This window comes from Ursus americanus, chromosome 22, assembly GCF_024610735.1.
Source record: "Ursus americanus isolate L20-20 chromosome 22, mUrsAme1.1.p, whole genome shotgun sequence".
Lineage (NCBI taxonomy): Eukaryota > Metazoa > Chordata > Mammalia > Carnivora > Ursidae > Ursus > Ursus americanus.
Window position 1 is genome coordinate 39,480,524 of NC_142148.1, and position 16,799 is coordinate 39,497,322.

Here is a 16,799-nt window from a genome sequence, read left to right on the forward strand (position 1 = left end):
GCGTGATCCCGGCATTCTGGGATCAAGCCCCACATCAGGCTCCTCCGCTGGGAGCCTGCTTCTTCCTCTCCCACTCCCCCTGCTTGTGGTCCCTCTCTCACTGGCTGTCTCTCTCTCTCTGTCAAATAAATAAATAAAATCTTTAAAAAAAAAAAGAAGTCAGAGAGACAGCAATGATGGGGTGGCCCAAAGTCAAGACTGAGAGGACTAAACTTTAGTGCTGATGTTATTTTCTTCTAAATGTGCAAGGTGATGTGTATCTTTTCAGTGGATTGTAGATTGGAACATTTTCCCCTTTGAAGAGAGATAGGAAATAGAATAAATCCAATATATTTGCCAGTGATAATTTGTTAGATGCCTGTATATAGGAAGGAACTTGAGGGTTTCAGGGGTCAAATGTATTTATCAGGTTTCAATACCAAACAACTTTTAGAGTTGTCTAAGGGATTGAAAATCACTTTAGAAAAACAAGTTTTACTTGAAAGAGGGAGTTGCCAGCAAAATGACATTATTACAAGTAAAGTTCATTTAAATAGGCTTAATAGATCTGTCTACCCAGCCCCTACTACATATAGGGCTAAAGATGGACCAGCTGAAAGAAAATAGTGTAGATAGTTAGAAGAGAGACTTTCAAACTAATGTTACAGCTATTAGCTAAAATACTCACAATTCGTTGTATATATCATAACTCACTGATGGGGCTGACATGTAAATAATAATGTTTTACCCTGAAAATAAAATAGAGAGCATACAAAGTCCTCCAAACTCAGTTTCAAGATGGGTTTTAGACAGCTAACATGAGGAAAATGTTATATATGTGACATCACACTTGTACCACCTTCTAACATCTTCCCAGGATGATAGGCAATATTTTATCTGATGCTTTGGAATGTTTGATAAGTGAATAATCTGAATGTTGTAATAATTCGGTTCAGTGTAACCTATATAGCAAGTCTATATTCTCTGCTGAGCTCTATGCTAAGCCCTGAAAAGATGATGGCAGATAAGATATGGTCTCTTCCATCCGTGGACTCAAATTGAACCGAGAGAACAAGTTGTAACCAGCCCTGAGAACTCTATGCTCTGAATATAACCAGACTTCACCTTCCCCTGGACACGCCAAAATACATTCACTTATCTGTGATTCTGTTCATGTGTTTATACACTTAAGATTTTTGAGACTCAACACACCTTTCTCTCAAATTACTGCCTCTATGCAGAGTTTCAAAAGCCAGTTTAGAAATTTGAGTAAGAATTTCCTAAGTTTTGCTTTCTGTTCTACTCTAACTGCTACGCCCGTTCCCAGAGGTCCTGGTCTCCAGAACAATTTTAGTTTTGACAAGGGACGAGGAATTATGGGGAGGGAAAATCATGTATGTCACTAGCGAAGTATGGCCTGCTGCATAGTGATGTGAACAGCTAGCCACTAGCTGTTTGTATAGAGGGTCTAAAAAGTACAGAAAGGGCAAAAAAGAGGACAGAGAGCTTCACAGAAGCATCTTCATCTGAAGTGGAGTTTGAAGGAGCAATCTGACATTGGCAGGCAGGTATGTTGGGGGGGGCACTTGAGCAAAATCTTGGATAGGTAAACATGCTTTGAGATGTGATGAATCTTTTGAATGCCATAGACTGGGATCCTGGACTCCTCCAAATATAAGTAAGGTGAGAAAATGGTCTGAAAGATGGAGAAAGTGAAAATGCCTACACTTTTTCTGATGCACATAATATGCAACGAATGTTCTGAAAACGAACTTGCCCCACATTTGCTCAAATAAATTACCCTTCCTTTCTCAGTGGATTCTGTGCCATATGAATGTGGAGAGAGAAGGGTACTGGTTTCAGTAAAAAAAAAAAAAAAAAAAAAAGCGAGAGAGATAAAGACAATATTTTATTATCAAAATACAAAAACTGAAAAAATCTAATAATGCTTTTTACTAAACAGGTAATGCCAAGCACTGACATTTATCACATGATGTGTTGTAATGGATGCAAGTATTCACTGTGCACTCAGCACAGGCCGGTGATTGTGCTGGGTACCAAGGGACATTGCTCAATAGGACAGACTGGATCTTAGTCCTCTGTTGTGGGCAGTTCCCTACTGTCTAAAGGCAGAGGACCCCCCCACCACCACTACACGCCTCCCATTCCGCATTTCATTACCACCCACAGTGCCACCACCGTAGCTAGCCTGGGAGAAATAGCTAGAGTTTGGCCTGTAGGCTGCAGTAACGGATGCCTCTAGTTTTGAAGGTAGTGGAAAAGCATAGGATGGTTTTAAACACAGGAATTCATGACCAACTACACATTTTTTAAAGATCTCTGTGTCTGCTCTGTGAGTGGTTCAAGGGGCAGAAAGAAGGGATGTAAGAAGGACATCCTGAAGGAGGCTCTTGAAATAGCCCAAGTGAGGGAAGGTGGTTGGTGGCAGTAGGACAGGGACAATAGATACGACCCGTATTAGGTAAGTTTAAGATATATTTTGTAAGTAGCTTAGACAGCTTTTGCAGGTCAGTGTGGTGTGGGGAGGAGCAAAAGGAAGGAAGGAATCAAGGATGATTCTTAGGAGTTTGAATTTAAGAACAGAGCGTGCCATGCTGATAGGATTTACTGAGATACGGATGAAGAAGGAGCAAACTAAAGTTCTGTTTTGGCCATGCCAGGTGTGGGATATCTCTAAGATGACTAAAGTTGGCACATGGATATAGGAGGTGGGCACTGGCATCATGGTCTGAATGTCAAGGGATAGACTGGACTGGAAAAATACCTTTGGAAAACATCAGCATATGGATGGTATTTAGACTCGTGGGCTGGACAAAAACACACAGGGAATCTTTTCTTTTTAGTAAAAATAATTTATGAGTTTAGATTTTTTAACATCATGACCCCAGCTCTTTCTCCTGTAAAATGCCTCCCTCCATCGGCCGCAGGTTATGTGCACAGCAAATAACTGTGATGTCTGCCTCCTAGGAACACACAATCTAAAATAGACTCTGATGACACAACCAAGGGAGCTTCCCTTTTTCCTCTGGTCCCTGAGCCTTCATGATAATAACACATACTAGTATCACAGTCTGCAGGGACTTATATATTCATTATCCCATTTTTTTGTCCTTGCACAATCCTTGAAGTACGAAGGATGTATGCAATCTCGTTTGACATACTCAGCAGCTCCTTAAGTATTCATTTTCTTTTTTTCAAGATTTTATTTATTTATTGGAGAGAGAGCACGAGTAAGGGTCAGAGGCAGAGGGAGAGAGAGAAGCAAATTCCCCGCTGAGCAGGGTGTCCGATGTGGGGCTCTATCCCAGGGTCCTGGGATCATGACCTGAGCCAAAAGCAGATGCTTAACTGACTGAGCCACCCAGGCGCCCCTAAGTAGATATTATTCCTACTTTTAGCAGATGAGAACGTAGGCCCTAATATGAATTAAGTGACACGTCTGGAAGACATCACTAAAGCAGTGAGTGGGAGTGGCAGAGGGAAGATTCTTCTGACTCCAAGGGTCCAGGGATTCTAGTTTTGGATGGAACTTTCCTGGGTGTACCAACTTGTCCAAGGAAATAGAGCACCAATTGAGCAAGAGCTCTAGAGTCTGTCAGAATTGGGTCAAACCCTGGCTCTCTACTTGCTAATTCGGTGATCTTGGAAGTAACATGGCCTTTATGCCTTGGTTTCTTAATCTTTACAATGAGAATACTAATATGTACCTCTCAGATTCTTTGTAAATCCATACATCCATCCATGTATCCAGCCTTCCACTAACCAACTTATTCATTCATCTGCCAGCATATAATAATAAGCTCCTACTATGTGCCAGGCACCATTCTGGTGTTGAGAATGCATTTATGCAGAAAATAAAGCCAGACTTGCATCCTTTGTGGGAAGCAATCAACGATCAATCAATAAATTAATCTAGACCAGCACAGGAGATAATAATAAGAGCTGTAGAGAAAGTACAGCAGTGTTGAGGATCATGGGTATTCGGAGAAGGCTTCTACGAGCAGGGAGGCTTCTCTAAGCAGGCACCTGGACTGGGATAAATGAAGTAATACACAAAATGTACTTAGCATGGTGCTTGACCCCCATTACTGAGCCATGGAATCCCAGAAAAAGGAGAGGTAAAAGCAGACATGGGTGGTATCCAGGAAAACCTACTCATTTCCCAGCCTAGAAAGGGCCTCGACTCTTGGAGTTAGTTCATCCCACTGGCTAAGTTATGCGATAGTCTCTGGCTGCTTTCGCTGATGTCATTGATGAATCCAACTGCTATTTTTCTGAACCTGTGCCCAAAAAACATCTTCTAATCATGATTTAACTTCCCATGTAAACCTGCCCACCTGGAGAGAACATTCTAATCATACCGGTATTTCTCGGTATATGTTAATACAGAGACACTCTAATTATGATTTGGTTTCCCGTGTAGCTTGGCCGCATGGAGTGAATATGGACTTTGATTTTTCCCGTTCCTGTGACAGCTCTCGCTCATTGTAAGTTGAGCATCTGGCATTTTGATGGAACACATCCGCCTCCTGAATTTAAGTAATGTGAGTGCCTGGCACGTAGTAGGCACTCAGTGAACAGCCACTGATTGATAGCTTGAGACTTCTTCTCCCAGGCCCATGGCACAAGCAGACTTTCAAGGGTAAGTTCACTAGGAGAAGGATGAATGTCACCCTGCAGGGTCCCCCGGGAGCCAGCTGCCCAGGTTTGCCAGGCATCCAGCCACGGTCGCTGCACAGACTCAGCACACAGACCGATTTTTGTACATCAACAAGGACTTGAAACTCCTGCCTCAACCTATTCCTTAGTCGAGAGGAGAGACAGGAAAGTCAAGGGGGGTGACAGGAGGGGAGGAACTCTGCCCCTCCACTCCGGGTGAGCCCAGCTGCCAGGCAAATTCAAGAGCAGGGACCTCAGAGGCAGTTATATTCCTGGGAACAATGTTTGCACTCACCTTCAGAGCCCTGGCAGGGGAGCTAAGGGGCTGAGGGCAGGGGTGAGGTAGTGGGACTGCGTTTCTAATCCTAACAGTAATAGCAATATGATTCACTTAGGATTCAGCAGGCCCCGCATTTCATACTTGATACCTATCGCTTCACTTAATTTTACCCACCCTGCTGGCCATTGCATATATCAGCTGGAAACCTCTCTTCCTTTTGATTCAAACCCACATTTTCCACAAATGTTTAATAAAGGTCTCTGGCTTTTTGGCTAAACAAACACCATGCATGAATCCATCGGTTTCTCTGTGATATCCAGCCCAGTAATTTCTCTTATCTTTCTGAGCCTCACACCAAGAGATACCGCCTCGTATCCGGATAGGTATGTAGGAGTATCTTGCTGGTCGCTACCAGCCCATTCATTTCTCCTGTGGCTCAGTTTACATAACCCTTCTAGAGGAGCAGACTTGATGGTTGGCAGCTGATGGAAATTTCCGTTCCTCTGCCTTCTCCCTCACTCCCTTCCCACACTCACCACTGATTGATTGTTCAGCCTCTGAAGCCCAGCAGCATCTGGAAGCTTCAACTCTACTCAGGCATTCATCAGTTGAGAAAACGGAATAAATATAATGGAGACCCCATTGTTAAAGATGCGATCATTGTTTTCTTTCCTACGAGGTCGGGTTGCCATTTTTTTTTTTCTTGAATGTGTAGTGTCTCTTGCAAGCCCCAATACATAAGATTTTATGTGAGGCACCTTTGTTATATAAAAATGAATGTTTTTTTCTTAACTCCCTCAGTAAGTACATGTTTCTTTGACCAATAATTAACTATAGGAGGCCTCAAGTTCTTTTTCTTTTTTTGGGGAAAAAAAATAGGCAGCTGTATTAGATTAGTGGTTTTCAATGTCTTTTAGGTGGTGAATGCCTGCAAGCCATGATATGCTTTGTGGAATACCATAACATATTAACACCCCAAGCTAGACTTAAAATAGCCGAACGTACAATCTTGTGACATCTCAAATACTATCCTATATATGATTCTCATAGAGGCAAAAGTTAACACACATGGAGATGGAATTCATTCATTCATTCATCTGTCACGTAAGGTTATTAGGTATCTTCACAAACGTTTCTCAAACTAGCCTCACCTGGACGGGGGAGTCTTTTAAAACATAGTGTGCTGGGACACCTGGGTGGCTCAGTCGATTGAGCGTGTCTGCCTTCGGCTCAGGTCTTGATCCCAGAGTCCTGAGATCAAGTCCCGCACTGGGCTCCTTGCTCAGTGGGGAGCCTGCTTCTCCCTCTGCCTGCTGCTCCCCCTGCTGTGCTCTCTCTCTCTGACAAATAAATAAAATCCTTAAAATAAATAAATAAGTAAAACATAGTATGCTGGGCCCCATTGGGCATCTTAATAAATTCTTAGGTGGTGCTGATGCCAATACTGCTAATGTGGAATCTTTGAGAACAACCGGCTTACTGTACTTTAGGCCAGGGGTTGACAAATCAGAGCTCATGGGCCAAACGTGGTGCATCTTTCTTTTTGTACATTATGTTTTATTGGGACACCCCCATTTATTTATATATTGTTTAGACCTGCCTTTGTGCTCTAATGGCAAAGTGGCTGGGACAGAGACTATATGGCCTGAAATGCCTGAAATATTTTCTGTCTGGCCCTTTACAGAAGAAGTTTGTATGCCAGGTTCTCAGGATAAACTTGTACAAAAGGTTAATCTGGGTCTCTCCCCATGGAGTGTGCATCCTAATGTGGCACTACACATTTAGTGAGATTTAAAGAAAAGTATAAGAGAAAGTGTTCATTGAGGAATTCTATCTTCAGTTACTTATAACCCCGCTATTCTTTCTTTCCTTTAAGGCCCACCTCTCCATCCATATCTCTCTAACTCTAGCCAGTGTCACAACCTCTTCAGGTCTGCATCATCAAAATACCCCCCAGACTGGTCTTTTCCTCTAAATACTTTCTGCCTCCAGTGTATTCCAGATAGCCTTCCGAGATTAAATATTCTAAATGTAGCTATTAGGTGATGATAGTCTCTGGAAGAATATTCTGTTATTCCGATTTGCCCCAGCGTGACACCAAACCACTCCCACTTCCTTATCTACCACCTGCGATGGCCGTGGGGGCAATCTCTGCATTGACCTGCTCAGAAATGGAGATAGTAACGAGTTATACCAGCAGGAATGGCAAGGCAAGTTACTCTACACATTATCACAGGCTCTACCGCTTTCTTGTTTTCTTCTGTGACCCAGGCAAGAGCCACTCACACACCCCGTTGTGCAGCCAGCCCCTGGAGCTGTCTGAGTTTCAGCCCCATTACACTCTCCGTGAAAACCACATCAACTTATTCACCATCTTCCAAATTACTTATTATGCTTTATTCTAAGTAATTTATTGTTTACGTTAGTTCTTTATTAGCTATTTATCACTCGTAGTAGTTATAGATGACTAGCGACGAATTGTCTCAAAACCGTGTCTTAAAACAATAGGTTGTGTTTAGTCTCGCATTTTCTGAGAGGCAGGATTTGGGGAGTGTCTTACCTGGGTGGCTTTTGTTCAGGGTCTTTCATGAAGTAATGGTTCAGATATCGATCTGGATGACAGTCATCTAAAGGTTCAACTGAGTCTACAGGGTCAGCCTGTGGCAGATGGCTCACTGTCCGGCTGGCCAATTGGTGTGGGGGTTGGCTGTCTGTCGGGGTTAGGTCCTCGTCACACAGATCTTTCCTTCTCATGGAGGCCAGCTTCTCACAGAGCAAGTGAGCCAAGAAAGCATGGCATAAGCGACAGTGTTTTTCAAGACGGAGCCTCAGAAGTCACCTACTACACCAATTCTGCGTTATCTTTCTTGTTACACAGGTCAGTCCTAATCAAAGTGGAAGAGAATGACACAGGAGTAGAAAGAGCAGGGGATGAGAATCACTGGGGGCCATTTTTAAACCCGGACACCACATAGTTTTAACTCCTCCCTAACTCCAGGCAGGGACTTCACTTTCACCATCTTCTCCCTATCTGGAATGTTCTCCTTTGTTTGGTTCCATTTCCCGAATCAGATCATCTCTTCATGCTCTCATTTTGGTCCCGTCATCCCTGTGACATCTCCTCTGAATGCTTTAGCCTGAAGAAACTGCATCTTCCCTTGTTCTCCTGTGGCCTCGTTATCCTTTTCACACATTTTAGCAGTCACTCACACACAGGAAATAATTTTTATTTGCAAGTGAACTAGTCCAAAGAGCTCAGCTCTTCCTGAGTAAGGAAATCCTTTAATATTACTACAAAAATCTGTGTGAGGCATTGAAAAAAAGAAAGAAAGAAACAACCTTAGAGATTAGCTGTAGTACGTTACATAATGTATTAAGAGTACCACTGATAACATCGACATGGTATATCTGATATATACTCAAGAGATCAGTGTCTACCAAACAGTACGACCCAAATATTCATATGAATCATGTAGGCATCTAGTTACATGCAGATTGAGATTCAGTAGGCATAGGATGAGGTCGGGATTCTGCCTCTGTAACAAGCTCCACGGTGATGCCCATTCTACTGGCCCATGGAACACACTTTGAGCAGCAAGGTACTAGATAGAGTACTAGAAGATGGGCATAACACGGGATATGAATTGAAAGTAGATTGAAAAATAGAAGTATTTGAAGAGAGTCATGGCTGTGTTCAATCACTAAAATTGGCAAGGCATAAATATTTGAAATCATGCATCACCCACGTGTTTCTTTATTATTCTGTTGTGCTGTCCATTATGTTTATATGTACATATATGTCTTGTCTACTCCAGTCTTGATTATAGGCTCTTTTGGATTGAGTGTGTCCATGTCACCCACGGAAATGAAGCATAGTTCTTTTTCACGAGCTGGTACTCAGTAAATGTCTGCTCTTTGATTGCTCTGCTGCTGATGAATTCCCATCATTACTTCCCAAAATATTTCTGTTTTCAGTGTAGGGGTCTCAAAATACCTTTTCACTGTGAATATGAATTTATTTATTTATTACCTAATACAATTCTTCATAATAAAATAAAACATTAACTGGTAGGTCTGAATAGGTACTGAATTAAATTAACATGATCAGATTAATAGAAAAAATTCAGATGCGGTTACACCACAATCCAATTAAATCAGAATCTTTGCAGGCGAGCCCAGGTACAGTGTGTTTTAAAGCTCTCCGGGTGATTCCAATATGAAACAAAAGTGGAGCATTGCTAGTTTAATTCACATCCTACTAGATTTTAAAATAGAATAATTATATTTTTATTACTGTGCCCCAAAGCATATTTTTTATAATATGTAATTTGGAAATATCAATGAAGACCAGTTCAGAGAAAATTGTTCTTTTCTTTTTTTTTTTTTTTCTTTTGACTTACGGGATGTAATTGAATCGGTTTATAAATTAGTGTGGATAAGCTATAGTAATTTTTGTAATCCCAGTGCGATCTAACTCGAAATACGTGTGGCTTCTTAAACAGAGCTCGTTGATGTAGGCTGTACCTTTCTCTTAAAGCAAATATATCAGATCGTCTTGCCAAATTATTCTCACCATTTTGAAAACGTGAAGACATGTTGCAGATATTTTGTACGTGCTAGTCAAAGTCAAGTCTCAGCTCTAAATGGGCACATAAAGGTTGTTATCGTTAAAAGATCTCTGTATCATTTAGGAGCGTTTTACTCCGAAGAAAATAAGGTTACTTTTCTGCTTACTCAACATCAGACACTGTAAAAGGTAGAATAAAGACAGCGTAGTACTGTTAAGAGGACCCTGAACGTGAGTTAGAATCCTTGGCATCTCCGTGAGGCTCTGCCTCAGACTTGCTGTGTGACCCTTGGCAAGTCTCTTAACTTCTGATGGTCTCCAGTGTTTTATTTGTAAAATGAAGGTATTGAAGTAGCAGGCATATAAGATTCTTACAGCTGGAAGTGGGGAAGTTGAGAGAGTAATGGGCTTTGAGTGCTTCCAAGTCAGGCATTGCGTGAAGTGATTTAAAATAATTGTCACAGAGCTCTCAAAACTCCAATAACTGTATAAAGAATTTTCAAGTGGTGGACACAAAAATCCCTAGATTGTTAAAGTAGTATCTGAAAAATCAGATAACACAAAATAAAAATGCATTAATTTCTCTGATTCCTGCTCCCTCTCAGAAAGAGAATTTCATACATCGTAAATGTCAGCCAGTTTGTCCTATAGATGAGAAAACTGAAGGCCAGAGAGCTCCAGTGACTCCCAGTTGCTGATGTCAGATAGCACACTGGTAGGTGATGAGACTTTGTCCAGTTTCATAGTACAATCCTTTACTTCACCCAAAAGCTCGATCATCCTCACGATTCAACATTTTATTCTGCATTGAGGAGGAGATGGCTCGAAGATGGATACTCATGGTAACTCACAATGTCTGAAGTTGCTGTCTCGGGAAAACTTTCACAGGAGGCCCAGGCTCCGATACATGGGTCTGATGTTACAAATCCAGATTGGCATACCAAGGGCTGCTATCCTTGGTACCACTGAATTGAATACCTTTCTGTACAAGTATTTTGTAACTGGGTTCACCAAGGTTGTTACTCCTTCAGGCTAAAAGTCACAGTTCAGCCACTGCCCTAAAAGTTATAAATAGTAAATTACGCAGTGTCATATTCACGTCATGCACGTACATATACACATACATATGTAGTCCGTGCACAGAAACATCACCGGTACCACGCACTCACCTGATCCTGGGTGAAGCAATTAAGTGTGAAAGCCTAAAATAGTCATTCTCAAAGACGGGCCCAGGGAACAATTAATTCAACATCATTTCACCAGGGGGAGTAAAGCTATGCCCAGGTGAGATACGTAGCTAAAATCTGGTAATTTGAGCCAAGAGACTGTGCAAATCATCCAGTTAGTCAACAAAACCAACAAATAATTATCACGCCTCTACCATATGTCAGACATTTGTTAGCCGCTGGGGATACAATGATGAACAAAACTGTCCATGATTCCAAGGAATTTACATTGTAGTGGATAGATAAAGATACCCAAACTTATAAAACTTAAAAAAAAAAGAAAGTAAGATCACATGAGGTATTAACGAGTATGAGGAGGAAGATAGAAAGGGAAGTGATAGGGGCGCCTGGGTGGCACAGCGGTTAAGCGTCTGCCTTCGGCTCAGGGCGTGATCCCGGCATTATGGGATCGAGTCCCACATCAGGCTCCTCTGCTATGAGCCTGCTTCTTCCTCTCCCGCTCCCCCTGCTTGTGTTCCCTCTCTCGCTGGCTGTCTCTATCTCTGTCGAATAAATAAATAAAAAATCTTAAAAAAAAAAAAAAAAAAAGAAAGGGAAGTGATAGAGAATGGAACCGTTTTATCTCTGAAGGGTAAGGAGGGTCATGGGCTATTCTTTGTGAACTGAGATTCAAATGATGAACGTAGCAGTGTCGGAAAGATTGAGGGGAAAAGTGTTTCAAGCAGATGGAGCAGAAAATGGTCCCAAGATGAGAATGAGGAGCTGCTTCTTCTGCAAGAGACGTTTTAATAGTGATGGGCTTTTGAAATCTTTATTTCACTCATACACTCACTCATATATGGTTTATTCATCAAAATATGTATTGAGGACCTACTATGCATCATGTACTTTCTGAGACATAGGTCCCTGGCCTTGCGATGCTTACATTTTCATGGGGGACGCAGACCAATAAGGAATACATAATAAGAAGAAAATTATGTAACATGTCAGAAGATAAGAGCTTTGGGGAAAAGAAAAAGCATCAGGAGGACCAGGAGTGGGGATGTAGCGCTCAGGGAGGGCCTCACTAAGAAAGTGAGGCAGAGCTAAGACCTGAAGCATGCAGATATGCTTAGCCATGCAGATACGTGGGAAAGAACATTCTGGGAAGTACGGATAGCAAGCACAGAGTTGTGGTGGAGAAACAGCAAGGCATTCAGTGTGGCTGAAGCGGAGTGAGGAGGAAGACGGTGAGAGACACGATCAGGGGGCTGGCAGGTGGCTGATCATATCCGATAATTCCAGGACTTTCCCTCTGAGAGATGTGGGTGGGCATTGTGGGGTCTTCACTGTCATTCTAAGATCAGCGTGGGCAGAGAAACCAAGGAATTCCATCCCACATGATAGGAACAGCACCTAGGAAGGCTGGGCTTACCGTGAAGTGGTGAGACCGTGAGGTGTAGGTCCACCGCATCCGTGCACAGTGGTCCTAGAGATGGTGGTGAGGAGGAAAAACAGGCTGACTCTGGTAGGTGCCTGTGATTTCACAGGTGAATAGAAGTGCTTCCTTAAGAAATTATTTTTTATTATTTTTTAATCTAGGAACCATTCAACTTCCTAAAGTGACAATAGCACACTATTCTCTAGAAGGAAAATATAAACACGCACCCAGTGCCATATAAAAAGAAAAGTACCCGAAGCAGTCCATAAAACTTTAAATTTCAATAGAGTGCTAATTTAATCAGGAAAACTACAACACTTTTGCTGTCTTCATTAAGCATGTTATATGATCTCTGAGAATTCTGACTATCTGCATCCAAAAGGGAAGTTATACTCTCCTTTTATCTCTAACAGATGTGGGCATCAAATGTTTATGGGCATGAAAAAGGTCTTTCCACTAAAGGAAACCCCGTCAAGTAGCAGGCTTTTTTTTTTTTTTATGTTGTTTTATGCACAAAACATTTCTTTTGAAACCACTGAGGCCACATAAACGTGAAAGCAGCACTGTAGTATTTTCATAACACATATTTGTCTGTCACTGCTGTTTTGGCAGAATTTGTCCCACAGTGATCTTTGGGTTAGTGGTTTCTAAGTAGCCACCGGACTTGACCTTCTGGGGGCCTCACGGACAGTGATGCATTGATCCACGGAGACCACCTTTGGGGCTCCCGCTTTTGGCTAAGACACAAGCACAGTTTTCTTTTCCTGAAGTTATTTTACTCGTCCTTTCCATTTCCTTCCTTTCTAGAAACAGAATTAAATTGTATTGGGAGTAACAAGGAGGAAAAAGAATTCATTCATATTTTATTGTTTTAATATCTTACATTAGTATCACTGGTGATTTATGTGCCCTAATCCTTTGTCCATCTGTTTTGTATTCTCCATGTCTATCAGGGCTGTTGAATGAGGGTAGCTGGTAAACAGGCTTTCAGGGACGAATGTGGGGAGTGGGGGGTTGTGGGGTGAGGTGAATGAAGGCTTATTTTCTCGTTGATCTTTTACTTTGTTTTCCAAAGCAGGGGACACTGATTGCATACTTCTGATCAGCTGCAGGGAGGGGAGGTAATGCCCAGTAGTTATATGTTATATATTATCTGTGGATTGCTAAAATAAAAGGGAAAGTTTAAAAAAAAAAAAAAAGGTGCTTCGTATAAATGGAAAGTTCTGGACACTTGACAATGACGCACTTCTCAGTATATTGAGAATCATCTCTCTGTCTCCCAGACTCACCCAGCCTTGACTGTCGTGTTAGCCATTTTCATTTCTGCCTGCTTGGCGTTGAGAAGCTGCTGGCCTTCCCAGGGAGAGAGAGCCTCCATTCGCTCTGAGCTCCTTGCTGGGTGTAGTGATTGCCTGCACATCCCATCATGACGACAGCGGGCACCCCAGCTCAGGGAAATGGAGTATGCTTCTCCTTACCCCGACATTTTGCTTTTGTGCTTTGATTTCACAGAGAAGAAAAAAAAGGTAGATATTAGAATATTTATTCTTGGCTGCTGATAGACACCGCATTCCTACTGGCAGGCGTTTTCAATCCACTCTTGACAACTGGCATGAATCACTCTCTGCTTGGAAATAATACCATTCTTGCTTGAGGTTTCTTAGGCAAAACCATGAAGGTCCCCATTTTGCTGGATCTCTGTATGTTGCTGATTAAGGGAGAATAATTGTGATGAAGTGGGCATCTGACACCATTTTCTAAATATTGCTAGCATTACTTTCCCCTGGGTTCCCCTGGGTTGCAAGCATTTGATTTGGATTTTTCCTACCCCCTTTCTTTCTTTTTTTATTTTTTTAGATTCTATTTGTTTATTTGAGAGAGACAGAGAGTGCACAAGCGGGTGTGTGTGCACAGCAGGGGGAGGGGCAGAGGGAGAGGGAGAAGCAGACTCCCTGCCTAGCAGGGAGCCCCATGCTGGGCTTGATGTGGGGCTCGATCCCCAGACCCCGAGATCATGACCTGAGCTGAAGGCAGACTCTTTTTTTTTTAATAATAATTTTTTATTATGTTATGTTCGTCACCATACAGTACATCCTTAGTTTTTGATGTAGTGTTCCATGATTCATTGTTTGTGTATAACACCCAGTGCTCCATGCAATATGTGCCCTCCTTAATACCCATCACCGGCCTATCCGAGTCCTTCACCCCCTCCCTTCTGAAGCCCTCAGTTTGTTTCCCAGAGTCCATAGTCTCTCATGGTTCATTCCCCCTTCTGTTTACCCCCCTTTATTCTTCCCTTCCTTCTCCTACCAATCTCCCTGCTATTTCTTATGTTCCATAAATGAGTGAAACCATATGATAATTGTCTTTTTCTGCTTGACTTATTTCACTTAGCACAATCTCCCCCAGTCCCATCCATGTTGCTGCAAATTTTGAGTAATCGTTCTTTCTGATGACTGAGTAATACTCCATTGTATATACATGGACCACATCTTCTTAATCCAGTCATCTGTTGAAAGGCATCTCCACTCCTTCCAGACTCTTAACCCTCTTAACCAACTGAGCCTCCCGGGCGCCCCTCCTACTCCCTTTCTTAAAATGCATGACTAAGAAACTGTCGCTTCCTTCCATGATGCTTTTTTATTCTCTTTGAAAAAGGAAGCAAAACAAGAATATTATTCTGTGAGAATACCCCAGCCCTGTTGTTTGAGGATGCCACCTTCTAATTTAAAGTGACTCGGCCATCCAGACATTGCTTCTCACATGTGTACTTGTTAAAGGGTATAGAACAGACATCTTCATACTTTTTTGAAAAGGCTAGAGTGAATATGTTAAGCTTTGAAGGTCGTATAGTCTCTGTCACAGCTGCTCAACTGTGTTGTACTGTAAAAGCAGCCATAAGACATTATGTAAATAGACATGGCTCTGTTCCAATAAAACTTTATTCACAAAAACAGATGGTAGACTGCAGTTGGCCCACAGGCAATAGTTTCCTGACCTTTGGTACAGAAGATGTTTCTTGGAACCTTTGGCATAACTGCTTTCCGTCTGCTCTTAGTTGATTAAGAAGATGTTGCCAGAGGTCCTAGCAGCAACCTCCCTACCACAAGTGATTTCTGCTGATCTAATTACATATCTTGTTTTTAACTCTATTTGCTCTAGACCCACCACCAGCAGAGTAGGCAAGAGCCAGGGAAATTGTTGTGAAAAAAACAGAGGATCCAGAAGTCCAAACTCTCTAAAGTGTAGCTTTGTTTTGTCATCCAAGCTTGGAAGGGCAGCCTTCATTTTGGCTTCCCATCCCTGTGTCCATTGCCAGCTTCCTCTATTTCAGTCCTGGCAAGCTGAGATCCTACGGTCTCCTAACCTCACATTAGCAGCTTCACTGGCCCCAGTAATAGGAGCACCATCCATGAGCTAGCCCTTTGACAATGCAGAAAGCTTTCCATGTGCCTTACCTGATGTGATCCCGGCCCAATTGTTTGAGGCCATTACTTTTTTTTTTTTTTTAATTTACTGGTTTTACTAATAAAATAGCCCTGGAGAGGTTGAGTGACTTCTCCAAAATTCCATATCAAATTTATTTGGTGGAACTCGGTTTCACGTTCGGGTGACTAAGAAATCCCTGACTCTTAATCCCCAGGATCTGTCCTCTATCTGGCACTGTATTTTAATCCCGATTCACTGAAGATCTGCCTTTCACTCTTCCTGTTTCACATATTTTCTCAGATAGATTATCAGTAGCTTAGATGCCAGGCCCCATTCTCTGGAAACAAGAGGAAAGCTGCAGAAGACTACCTAGGCTGAGAATGTTTTAAAATATATGATGCTGACCACTAGGACCAATGGCAGTAGGAGACAAGTCTTTGGTCAAAAATGTTCAAAGATATAGAATCGGCCTCTTCCCTTAGAGTTAAGCAAAACCAGTGCTATCCAGGGAGGTCCTTGGGTCTGGTTCCCAGTGCTCTTGTAAAACAGCGGAAGCTTCACACTTTTTGAAACTTGGGCTGCAGGGTCTGATTTGGTCAGGAGTGGGTTGTAGGAAACTGAATGCTACAGCGAGATGGTCTTACCCAAGCAGTGTGAGAAGGCAACCCCTGGAGTAAATGGTAATGTTGAAAACTCATAGTCCATGGAATCCAGGAGGCCAGGAGGGAATGGTGAAATTATTAAGACTAAAGAAGGTTAAAGCAGTTGATAAAGTTGGGTTGTAGCACTGGGAGTCACGTGCTAGTACACATACACACACACACACACACACCCCTATACACACACTTATACACACAAGTGCCATTGGGGTAGTCTACCAGGCCTCAGTGTGTTGACTACAGACATTAAAAAGAAGCTACTGGGGCGCCTGGGTGGCTTAGTCATTAAGTGTCTGCCTTCGGCTCAGGGCATGATTCCAGGGTCCCGGGATCGAGGCCCACATCAGGCTCCTCCGCTAGGAGCCTGCTTCTTCCTCTCCTGCTCCCCCTGCTTGTGTTCCCTCTCTCGCTGGCTGTCTCTCTTTCAAATAAATAAATAAAAAATAATAAATAAATAAATAAATAAATAAATAAATAAATAAATAAAAGCTACTAACCAATCACACAAAATCCAGTCATTCTAGGCCAGCTGATCATCTGCGTAGCTCTTTAACAAGGGAGCCAAACACAGGAGAGCGAAGACTTGACCTACGTAAAT

The 16,799-nt window shown here is 42.3% G+C and overlaps 1 protein-coding gene across 2 annotated transcripts in view; it reads left to right on the forward strand.

Annotated features, from left to right (window-relative positions):
* Window positions 1-16,799, forward strand: part of MACROD2 (mono-ADP ribosylhydrolase 2) — a 1,878,458-nt gene that overhangs the window by 1,563,307 nt on the left and 298,352 nt on the right. The gene's annotated exons all lie outside the window — the stretch shown is intronic.